Source organism: Schistocerca americana, chromosome 6 (genome assembly GCF_021461395.2).
Source record: "Schistocerca americana isolate TAMUIC-IGC-003095 chromosome 6, iqSchAmer2.1, whole genome shotgun sequence".
Lineage (NCBI taxonomy): Eukaryota > Metazoa > Arthropoda > Insecta > Orthoptera > Acrididae > Schistocerca > Schistocerca americana.
The window spans coordinates 368401119-368413256 of NC_060124.1; positions in this window are offsets into that span (position 1 = coordinate 368401119).

Here is a 12138-nt window from a genome sequence, read left to right on the forward strand (position 1 = left end):
AAACAGAACGAGGGAAAAATGACTGCCTATATACCTCTGTACGAGCCCTAATCTCTCTTATCTTATCTTTGTGGTCTTTCCGCGAAATATAAGTTGGCGGCAGTAAAATTGTACTGCAGTCAGCCTCAAATTCTGGTTCTCTAAATTTCCTCAGTAGCGATTCACGAAAAGAACGCCTCCTTTCGTCTAGAGACTCCTTCTCGAGTTCCTGAAGCATTTCCGTAACACTCGCGTGATGATCAAACCTACTAGTAACAAATCTAGCAGCCCGCCTCTGAATTGCTTCTATGTCCTCCCTCAATCCGACCTCATAGGGATCCCAAACGCTCGAGCAATACTCAAGAATAGGTTGTATTAGTGTTTTATAAGCGGTCTCCTTTACAGATGAACCACATCTTCCCAAAATTCTACCAATGAACCGAAGACGACTATCCGCCTTTCCCACAACTGCCATTACGTGCTTGTACCACTTCATATCGCTCTGCAATGTTACGCCCAAATATTTAATCGACGTGCCTGTGTCAAGCGCTACACTACTAATGGAGTATTCAAACATTACGGGATTCTTTTTCCTATTCATCTGCATTAATTTACTATATTTAGAGTTTGCTGCTATTCTTTACACTAATAACAAATGCTGTCCAAGTCATCTTGTATCCTCCTACAGTCACTCAACGACGACATGTTCCCGTACACCATACATACTCGGGACCTTTGCCTTTCGCGGGCAAGTGCTCTACCAACTGAGCTACCGAAGCACGACTCACGCCCGGTACTCACAGCTTTACTTCTGCCAGTACCTCGACTTCTACCTTCCAAACTTTACAGAAGCTCTGCTGCGAACCTTGCAGAACTAGCACTCCTGAAAGAAAGGAGTGCTAGTTCTGCAAGGTTCGCAGGAGAGCTTCTGTAAAGTTTGGAAGGTAGGAGACGAGGTACTGGCAGAAGTAAAGCTGTGAGTACCGGACGTGAGTCGTGCTTCGGTAGCTCAGTTGGTAGAGCACTTGCCCGCGAAAGGCAAAGGTCCCGAGTTCGAGTCTCGGTCGGGCACACAGTTTTAATCTGCCAGGAAGCTTCAAGTCAAATGTTATTATGCAGGCTGGTAGTTAGTCGAGATTTAATTTACAGCCATGGTAGGCGTGAGCGGTCACAATTACACTATCGTGGAGCGCTTAGTGTCAAGTGTATGGGTACACAAACGGCAACAACGGGGCAGACAATGAGACAGATTAAGGGAGCATTTCAGGAAAGATTTTATATCCTCCACCGCTAAAGGCAACCCTCCTGGATTGGGAAAGACATGCTTTTGCTTTTGGCAATGTTAAAGACAGGCTGCGGAGAGGAAGGAAGAAGACACGAGGAGAAACATGTGCCGGAGTCTCTGCTTCGATCGAACAAACACGTCAACGCGCTTCGGGATTCGGCATACCGAGGACACGAATGCGAGATTACATGATAAAAGACCTTTAGATGAGACCATTTCGACCGACGTTGGCAAACGAGTTATCGGGTATAGAACGGAATGGGCGCGGTTTAGCATACCGTGTTTGTTAACCCAATATCCAGATGCAGTGAACGGTGTCAAGATTATGTTTTCAGAAAATGTGCCATATATCGCAGCACATGTACTACAAATATTGTAGGTTGGACGAAAGAGAATCCTCACTACACAGCACAGTAATGATATGTGCAGCGGTTATATAACATCTGCTTGGACCGTACGCCTTTAGAGGGGCTGTGAATGTCGCAGAGTATTTACACAAGATACAAACATGGTTAATACCTCAGCTTGAGGATAGGGGTCTTGCAGATCGCTTATGGTGGCAGCAAGACGGAACGCCTCCTCACTACGCTCTTGCAGTGCGCGAGTTCCGAAATGCGGGTGGGTCGTGGTCCACTAGTAGCACCACCTCCCTTGAAATGGCTACCAAGAAGTCCTGACCAGACCACGCATAACAACTCGTTATGCTACAAACGAAGAACTGCGCAATGCTGTTGAGGATGCATTTCGCACTTAACATCGCACATGCTCAAAAATATGTCAAGAAGAAAAAAAGTTGTTCAAATGGCTCTCAGCACCATGGGACTTAACTTCTAAGGTCATCAGTCCCCTAGAACTTAGAACTACTTAAACCTAACTAACCTAAGTACATCACACACATCCATGCCCGAGGCAGGATTCGAACCTGCGACCGTAGCGGCCGCGCGGTTCCAGACTCTAGAGCCTAGAACCGCTCGGCCACTCCGGCCGGGGCTGTCAAGATGAACATGGAGCCGTATGAAAATGTGTTTACAGCATGATGGGGAACATATCAATATATTGGACACTTAATATGCAAGTATACAGGGTGTTACAAAAAGGTACGGCCAAACTTTCAGGAAACATTCCTCACACGACAAAGAAAGAAAATATGTTATGTGGACATGTGTCCAGAAACGCTTACTTTCCATGTTAGAGCTCATTTTATTACTTCTCTTCAAATCACATTAATCATGGAATGGAAACACACAGCAACAGAACGTACCAGCGTGACTTCAAACACTATGTTACAGGAAATGTTCAAAATGTCCTCCGTTAGCGAGGATACATGCATCCACCCTCCGTCGCATGGAATCCCTGATGCGCTGATGCAGCCCTGGAGAATGGCGTATTGTATCACAGCCGTCCACAATACGAGCACGAGGAGTCTCTACATTTGATCCCGGGGTTACGTAGACAAGAAATTTCAAATGCCCCCATAAATGAAAGTCAAGAGGGTTGAGGTCAGGAGGGCGTGGAGGCCATGGAATTGGTCCGCCTCTACCAATCCATCGGTCACCGAATCTGTTGTTGAGAAGCGAACGAACACTTCGACTGAAATGTGCAGCAGCTCCATCGTGCATGAACCACATGTTGTGTCGTACTTGTAAAGGCACATGTTCTAGCAGCACAGGTAGAGTATCCCGTATGAAATCATGATAAGGTGCTCGATTGAGCGTAGGTGGAAGAACATGGGGCCCATTCAAGACATCACCAACAATGCCCGCCCAAACGTTCACAGAAAATCTGTGTTGATGACGTGACTGCACAATTGCGTGCGGACTCTCGTCAGCCCACACATGTTGATTGTGAAAATTTACAATTTGATCACGTTGTAATGAAGCCTCATCCGTAAAGGGAACATTTGCACTTAAATGAGGATTGACACATTGTTGGATGAACCATTCGCAGAAGTGTACCCGTGGAGGCCAATCTGCTGCTGATAGTGCCTGCACACGCTGTACATGGTACGGAAACAACTGGTTCTCCCGTAGCACTCTCCATACAGTGACGTGGTCAACGTTACCTTGTACAGCGGCAACTTCTCTGACGCTGACATTAGGGGTATCGTCAACTGCACGAAGAATTGCCTCGTCCATTGCAGGTGTCCTCGTCGTTCTAGGTCTTCCCCAGTCGCGAGTCATAGGCTGGAATGTTCCGTGCTCCCTAAGACGCCGATCAATTGCTTAGAACGTCTTCCTCTCGGGACACCATCGTTCTGGAAATCTGTCTCGATACAAACGTACCGCGCCACGGCTATTGCCCCGTGCTAATCCACACATCAAATGTGCATCTGCCAACTCCGCATTTGTAAACATTGCACTGACTGCAAAACCACGTTCGTCATGAACACTAACCTGTTGATGCTACGTACTGATGTGCCTGATGCTAATATTATAGAGCAATGAATCGCATGTCAACACAAGCACCGAAGTCAACATTACCTTCCTTCAATTGGGCCAACTGGCGGTGAATCGAGGAAGTACAGTACATACTGACGAAACTAAAATGAGCTCTAACATGGAAATTAAGCGCTTCCGGACACATGTCCACATAACATCTTTTCTTTATTTGTGTGTGTGGAATGTTTCCTGAAAGTTTGGCCGTACCTTTGTGTAACAGCCTGTATATGCTAAAACAAATCATACCAATTAGCATTCGATATTGGGAGGTACGGGCACTTCGCATGCATGTGATTTTGTAACTGTTACTTGCTTTGGGCCCTTGCATACCCAAGACTATAGTAGTACATTTCATGCCAGTTCAATATTTGTTTCATATCCCCTTTCACTATTACTTTTTAATCGTAAGCAGAATTTACATGACTGAATTTCTTTTTTCTGTAGACGCGTCAGTTGAAGCTAAAAAGTATAAAATAAACTTCGATACTGTCAACTTCTAAAGTTGCACTGTCCTGCCGTATAATTAAAATTGCTAAATAACTGTCGTAATAAAAGAACACTTAAATCTGTCTGTGCACACAAGACGTAGAATTGTTTTAAAGATATTGCAGACGGCAGATATATGCTAGATGTATCATACTAATACTTTACGTTGTAAAAGTTAGTAGTTGACAATAATACTCATCTTAAGTTTTCCGCTGCAGATCTTCCATCGGAATGTCAGCTGGTTGGCTTGAACATGAACCTTTCCAAAACAAAAGTAATGTCCAACAAATGGGTCCCAGCTGGAGATGTGAAAGTCAAGGACAGTCTATTAGAAGAGGTCAGTGAATATGTCTACCTTGGCCAGATTATAATTATGAAGGGTGACATAAGGCCAGAAATCTATTGACGCATCAAGCTTGGCTGGCAAGCATTTGGGAAGAATTAAACAGTATTAAGATCAAAAATGCAAGTAAATCTGAAGAAAGCAGTATTTGATCAATGCATTCTTCCTGTGATGACGTATGGCTGCGAGACATGGACACTGAACTCATTTACAAAAGGGAAACTTAGGACCGCACAGAGAGCCATGGAGAGATCAATGCTGGGCTATACAAGAAAGGATAGGAAAAGGGCAGATGACATCCGGTCTGTGACGAAGGTTAATGACATCTTAGAGACAGTAGGTTCCTTGAAATGGCAAGAAGAAAAGACAACCGATGGACGAAGCTAGTACTGGAGTGGAGTCCGAGAGAGTACCGGAGGCCTAGAGGAAGACCACCAGACAGATGGGACAAAGACACCAAGAAGATCACTGGTAACACCTGGCAGAGAACTGCCCAAGACCGTCCCACTTGGAGAAGACTGCTGAAAGCCTAACTGAATCCACGACTCGAAGAGGCCACATCATTTAATGATTGAATTGGCTGATGATGATGATGATGATGATGATGATGATGATGATGATGATCACGATGTCGCCGGCTCGGTGTTCAGGAATAATATTTTAATCTTCCTCTTCGCCTCAGATTTTTGGAATAGTTCATCATCAAAGAAAATCACCAGTAATAAGGTATAAACGAAATTCCTTCCAAATGGAACACCCACTAAAATCTCCTTTTTATGTATTCTTTCACTCCTGAATTAGCATACAACAGTTTTTCACATTTCTTCATACATCGACAATATGTTTCATGGAGACAAGCTACAGTCTTGCCTGCTCTCGTCCGATCATCAATACGGTTACAATAAAACTTCTCTCCTCCACAGCTCAGTACCAACTCCTTTCAGTGAGAGTAACTTAGACCGAACATACAACACTCTTACATCGACAAATCACAGAGTGTTAGTCAAATCGATATTTGTTCACGGATAACACGTGTCTAGAATACACTATATCGAATAATAACTTCATTTTTGTTAGGTTCGAATAACTATATAATTTCATAAATAATGAATCGTAATGGGTTTTTAACAGTGTTGGATGTTGATAAAACCAAAATTCTCTACTCACAACTGGTAAGTGGAAACTTAATTAGTCACATACTGTGTTTCACTCTGGCAACTCGAAAATACAAAGACATAGGCTTTCAGAAATAAAAGAAGATGAATGAGCATGGCATAAGAAGTATGGGTCCTCAAATATCGAAATAAAACAATAAACGCAGACGGAGAAAATATGCTTTTCCAATGTTAAAAAATATTATAAGAACGAAAGGTGTATAATGTTGTACATTATTTACAACCGTATCGCCGTCCACTACACTCCACAATTACACAGGTAGGACATTGTAAGTGTAATGTAATGCCTGATTACGTAATAAGAGTTTAAAATTTAAGTATCCAGATGTGTTTTGTTTAGTAGTATTAGATGAAATAAATTTTCTGAATAACATTACGAATTATATGTGTTATCTGTAATTTTCAGAAGACGTCACCGAGAGGATTGGAGCCGGATTTGTCAATGACCAAACGAGCCTCACTTATCATCTTTCGTTAATTATTCCCCTTGGCGTTATAAAATATACATGCGAAATTTTTTAATTATTTGTGTTTTTCAGTGTCGCATAACAGGAGAGTCTTTTCTTTAAAAAAATTCCTACATCGAGAGTCATTCGAAAACCCGTGGTGCTGCAGTTATAACGTCTAGCAGTTGTAATATCGTATATCACACGTCCCGCGGCTGCGACATAACTCCTTCCGGCCTGTTTCGTGGTTTTATGAGGTGTTTTCATTTTTATTTTTCTCATTACATATCCCTTACCATTGGTTAGGTACTCAGTTCAGCACCAATATTTTTACTACTACGTCGTTTTCAGTTGTCTTAAAATAAACTGAAAGCCTACCCTCCTTTCTAGCTTTACCCTTGCATTTCATATGAGATTGTAGTCCGCCCCGGTAGCTGAGTGGTCAGCGTGACAGACTGTCAATCCTACGGGCCCGGGTTCGATTCCCGGCTGGATCGGAAATTTTCTCCGCTCAGGGACTGGGTGTTGTGTTGTCCTAATCATCATCATTTCATCCCCATCGGCGCGCAGGTCGCCGAAGTGGCGTCACATCGAAAGACCTGCACCAGGCGAACGGTCTACCCGACGGGAGGCCCTAGCCACACGACATTTCCATTTATATATGAGATTGTGGCCCTTTTTTCAATGCCCTGAAATATGACCCGTTCATGTCAAATCTGACCCGCATGTAAATGAAAGCACTGTGACTACGAAGACTAAAATTTTGGAGTAGCAAGTACTTGAGCAACGCGCACAACAAGAAAACTTAAATCAGAACCAGCACTATAGACTTTCTGTGTGTAATCATTATGTCTATAAATAAAATATTTCTTACGCAGGGTGCGGAAAAACAAATTGACCAAATGTGTAAGGCAGAAAGACAGCATCAAACGAAGGAATTTGAATTGCAGTTGCAAATTTTCGGCACTACATGAGAGTATTTAAAATCTGACATATGGACGTTTGTACCGAAAATGAAAAGTAATAGCCGGCCGGAGTGGCCGAGCGGTTCTAGGTGCTACAGTCTGGAACCGCGCGACCGCTACGGTCGAAGGTTCGACTCCTGCCTCGGGCATGGATGTGTGTGATGTCCTTAGGTTAGTTAGGTTTAAGTATTTCTAAGTTCTAGGGGACTGATGACCTCAGAAGTTAAGTCCCATAGTGCTCAGAGCCATTTGAACCATTTTTTTTTAAAAGTAATCCGCAGTAAATGTACACCTGAACAAAATATTTTGACTAATTAATCGTGGCAATGAGAACAAGAAGAACTTAGAACGTTACATACACATGTCTCATACTTAGTTGACTTATTATACAGCACCTCTTTAGAAATGGAAACAATTACATTCGATTGTTTCATTTGCAACATGTCCTGAACAGGTCAAAGTAAATGAAAAATGAGTTTACTCTTGTACACAGACTTGCTACCACTTATCTAATATGGGTACGTCGAAGCCTATGTTCAGACTTACCACCGTTTTCACGCTGGCGTCTAACATAGCGGTGATGCAGAGACTGGCGTGTTCAGTAAAATACAACTAGATGTACTCTGAATCAGTTCTGCTGCTGCGCTAACGCTAACCACCAAGTCCTGTTCAACCTCCGCTGGTGTTGCATACACGCTGTCATTCGTGGCACCCCAAAGGAAAAAATCCGGCAGTGTGAAGCCTGGCGAACGTGGCACGTCGCGTCCGATCCATCTCCCAGCAAATGTCCTGTCTAGGTGACCTCGGGCAGCATGTGCAAAATGTGGAGTTACATTGTCATGTTAGAACCGAAGGTTGTGCTAAACTCCAAGCCATGTATCGTCCATGAAAACAATGAAATGGTCATGTGGTATTGACGGCCGGGAGGCCCCATCCAGGGAAGTTCTGCCGCCGAGTTACAAGTGTTACTCCAGGTGACGGCACACTGAACGACTTGCGTGTCGGTGATGATGAGTGACGATGAGCACAGCACAACACTCAGTCCACGAGCGGAAAAGGTCTGCAACCCGGCCGGGAATCGAAACCGGGCCAGATGCATTACAGGCAAACAAGTTACCACTCAGCTACGCAGGCGGACATCCTTCAGGACTGGAGGCAATACTTGCTACAAAAAGAGAAAGTACATGGAGCATTCAATCATAAGATTTGGGGGCCAATGAAAGAGTCATTCACAACTCCCGTCCACATCTTTACAGCATGTTTTATGATATTGTCTTACGTTGCATGAGTATTTCTCATGACTAAACTCGGCTGTTGTGTGAAATGGAAAATACCTTCACGGGTAAAGCAAGCCTCGTCTGTAAACAACACACGTTCAGGGAAATGCGTCTGTTGTGCTTCCCGCTGTAGAAACCAGTTTAGAAATTCCAAACGCCTAGAGAAGTCGTCGGGACCCACAATTGGTACCTGTTGTCGCTGGAAAGGATGTAGACCAATCTCATGAACGATATTCGAGACTTGACGTTTGTACAAACCAAGTTCATGAAGCGATTCGTCTGGCACTTGTCGTTGGATCTAGCTGTATGCGATATAACACATCTTGGTCAAACTGAACTGTACGAACAGTGTGCCTCTTACCTGTATCATGTTTACTAGCCAGCAAAGAACTTTTCTCAAATGGTTCAAATGGCTCTGAGCACTATGGGACTCAACATCTGAGGTCATTAGTCCCCTAGAACTTAGAACTAGTTAAACCTAACTTACCTAAGGACATCATACACATCCATTCCCGAGGCAGGATGCGAACCTGCGACCGTAGCGGTCTCGCGGTTCCAGACTGCAGCGCCTAGAACCGCACGGCCACTTCGGCCGGCGAACTTTTCTCTCTCACTTGTCTGTCAACTGAAACAAAAGTGTATTTGGTATATTTGTGAGGCATTAGTGAGTAAAGATAAGTGTGTTCACATCCGACCAACATAAACAAAACCGTCACACAACTGGAGCTGATGATGCATGAAGCGTAGTAAATATGCAACTGCGACCCATAGTTCCTATATTCGAATTCCTTCATTCGGTGCTGGTTTTCTGCTCTAAACGTTTGGTGAAATTGATTTTCGCCCCCTGTAGATACATTTTGTGCACGGCAAACGTTTTTTTCCATCTGTGTCCTACGCTACCTAATAATCTAAAAAACGCTGAGCTTGTGTGGTGTCAGAAATTATCTCGTTGACTCCTTATCCGCCGGCACGTGTCCCGAAGTCCACAGCGACATACACTTACCTATATCTCTGACAATTCTTACGTACTATAATTTTAATCGTTAGTTAGGCCCCTGCTACTTCATCCGCACTCTATATATGATTAAAAGCCGGCCGCTGCGGCCGAGCGGTTCTAGGTGCTTCAGTCCGCAACCGCGCTGCTGCTACGGTTCGAATCCTGCCTCGGGCATGAATGTGTGTGATGTCCTTAGATTAGTTAGGTTTAAGTAGTTGTAAGTTCTGGGGCACTAATGACCTCAGCTGTTAAGTCCCATAGTGCTTAGAACCATTTGAACCATTTTTTTAAATTTAAAAACGAATACAGTACGTTTTGAGAATGTGGTTGTTGAGAGAACACAGGTGGAGGTATGGAACACGTGAAAAGTTTCATTAAAGCAAGACTAGTGAGGAGGATGGTTGGTTGATTTGGTGGACGGGACCAAACAGTGAGGTCATTGGTACCATTGGTACCATTGGGTTCTGGAAGGATGGGGAAGGAAGTCGGTCGTGCCCTTTCAAAGGAACCATCCCGAAATTTGCCTGAAGCGATTTAGGGAAATCACGGAAAACCAAAATCAGGACGGCTGGAAGCGGGTTTGAACCGTCGTCCTCCCAAATGCGAATCCAGTGTGCTAACCACTGTGCCACTCCGCTTGGAAGGAGGATGATGGACTCGAAAAATCCCAACTGTACTAAAACGAATGTAATCAACGTTCATACTGAGGATAACATTCACTGTGGAGAAATACAACCATTTGCTTTACATCCTCACCGGTTACGACAGACAAAATAAAACTAAACCAAAACTCCTCCCGCACAGGCCATGAAGGCCCAAAGGTACCGACTGGCCGCCGGGTCATCCTCAGCCCACAGGCGCCACTGGATTCGGATATGGAGGGGCATGTGGTCAGCACACCGCTCTCCCGGCCGTATGTCAGTTTCCGAGACCGGAACCACAACTCCTCAATCAAGTAGCTCCTTAGTTTGCTTCACAAGGGCTGAGTGCACCCCGCTTGCCAACAGCGCTCGGCAGACCGGATAGTCACCCATCAAAGTGCTGGCCCATCCCGACTGCGCTTAACTTCGGTGATCTGACGGGAACTGATGTTACCACTGCGGCAAGGCCGCTGGCTACGACAGACAAAATAAAATTACAAAATATTATTATTACTTACTAAAGCAAAGTCTCATGAGTGGAAGAGCATTGAGACAGGTCGCTTTCAACTTGGATAATTAAGTTAAAAGTAGATGTTGATATCCACGTGCTCTAAAGAAGTCGAAAGGGCGAACAAAAGCCTACGTTCCTCACAACAAATAGGCTACAACTGCAAATAGGTAATGCAGAAATTCTGTATTTCCAGACGGCCTTTCAAAACGGTTCAAATGGCTCTGAGAACTATGGGACATAACGTCTGAGGTCATCAGTCCCCTAGAACTTAGAACTACTTAAACCTAACTAACCTAAGGACATCACACACATCCATGCCCGAGGCAGGAGTCGAACCTGCGACCGCAGCGGTCGCGCGGTTCCAGACTGTAGCGCCTAGGACCGCCCGGCCACACTGGCGATGGCCTTTGATACAGTTCCTCGCATGGAGTATAGTTTCAGTAATAGTAATCGACGTAAAACAGAGTAAAAGAGAAGTGTTATTTGTCGTTCCCCAAGTAAGTTTAATAGACCCTCTGCTGTTCCTGATCTACACTCATGTTCATAAATTAAGGATAATTCTTATACATGGTGAAATAACGCTCTGGTGGGCGGTTTCCGGGTTTAAATCTACTCGGGGTATGACCGTGCGGTGCATTTGAGCTGGTGCCGTTGCACGGTGGCCTTGGCAGCAGTCCACATATACAGAGGAGTGTTAATGCATGTCTGAGTACGGTGCAGCAAGTGTGCAGACGTTTTCAGACGTGCTAATGGTGACTGTGTGTTGAAAATGGCTCAAAGAACACATATTGATGACGTGATGAGGGGTAGAATACTAGGGCGATTGGGATGGTCAAACTCAGCAGGTCGTAGCACGGGCCCTCCGTGTGCCACAAAGTGTGATCTCAAGATTATGGCAACGATTCCAGCAGACAGTTAACGTGTCCAGGCGCTACAGTACGGGACGTTCACAGTGTACAACAACACAAGAAGACCGATATCCCACTATCAGAGCCCGAAGACGACCACGGAGTACTGCAGGTAGCCTCGCTCGGAACCTTACCGCAGCCACTGGAACAGTTGTCTCCGGACACACAGTGTACAGACGACTCAACAGACATGATTTATTCGCACATTGACGTGCAAGGTGCATTCCACTGACCCCTGGTCACAGGAGAGCCCGTAAAGTCTGGCGTCAAGAACACCGTCCATGGTCATTGGAACAGTGATCCCAGGTTATGTTTACGGACGAGTCCAGGTATAGTCCGAACAGTGATTCTCACCGGGTTTTCATCTGGCGTGAACCAGGAACCAGATACCAACCCCTTAATGTCCTTGAAAGAGACCTGTATGGAGGTTGTGGTTTGATGGTATGGGATGGGATTATGATTGATGCACGTACACCCCTACATGTCTTTGACAGAGGAACTGCAACAGGCCAGGTATATCGGGACGTCATTTTGCACCAGTTTGTCCGCCTTTTCAGGGGTGCATTGGGTCCCACCTTCCTCCTAATGGATGATAACGCACGGCCTCACCGAGCTGCCATGTGAAGGAGTACCTTGAAACAGAAGACATCAGGCGCATGGAGTGGCCTGCCTGTTCTCCAGACCTAA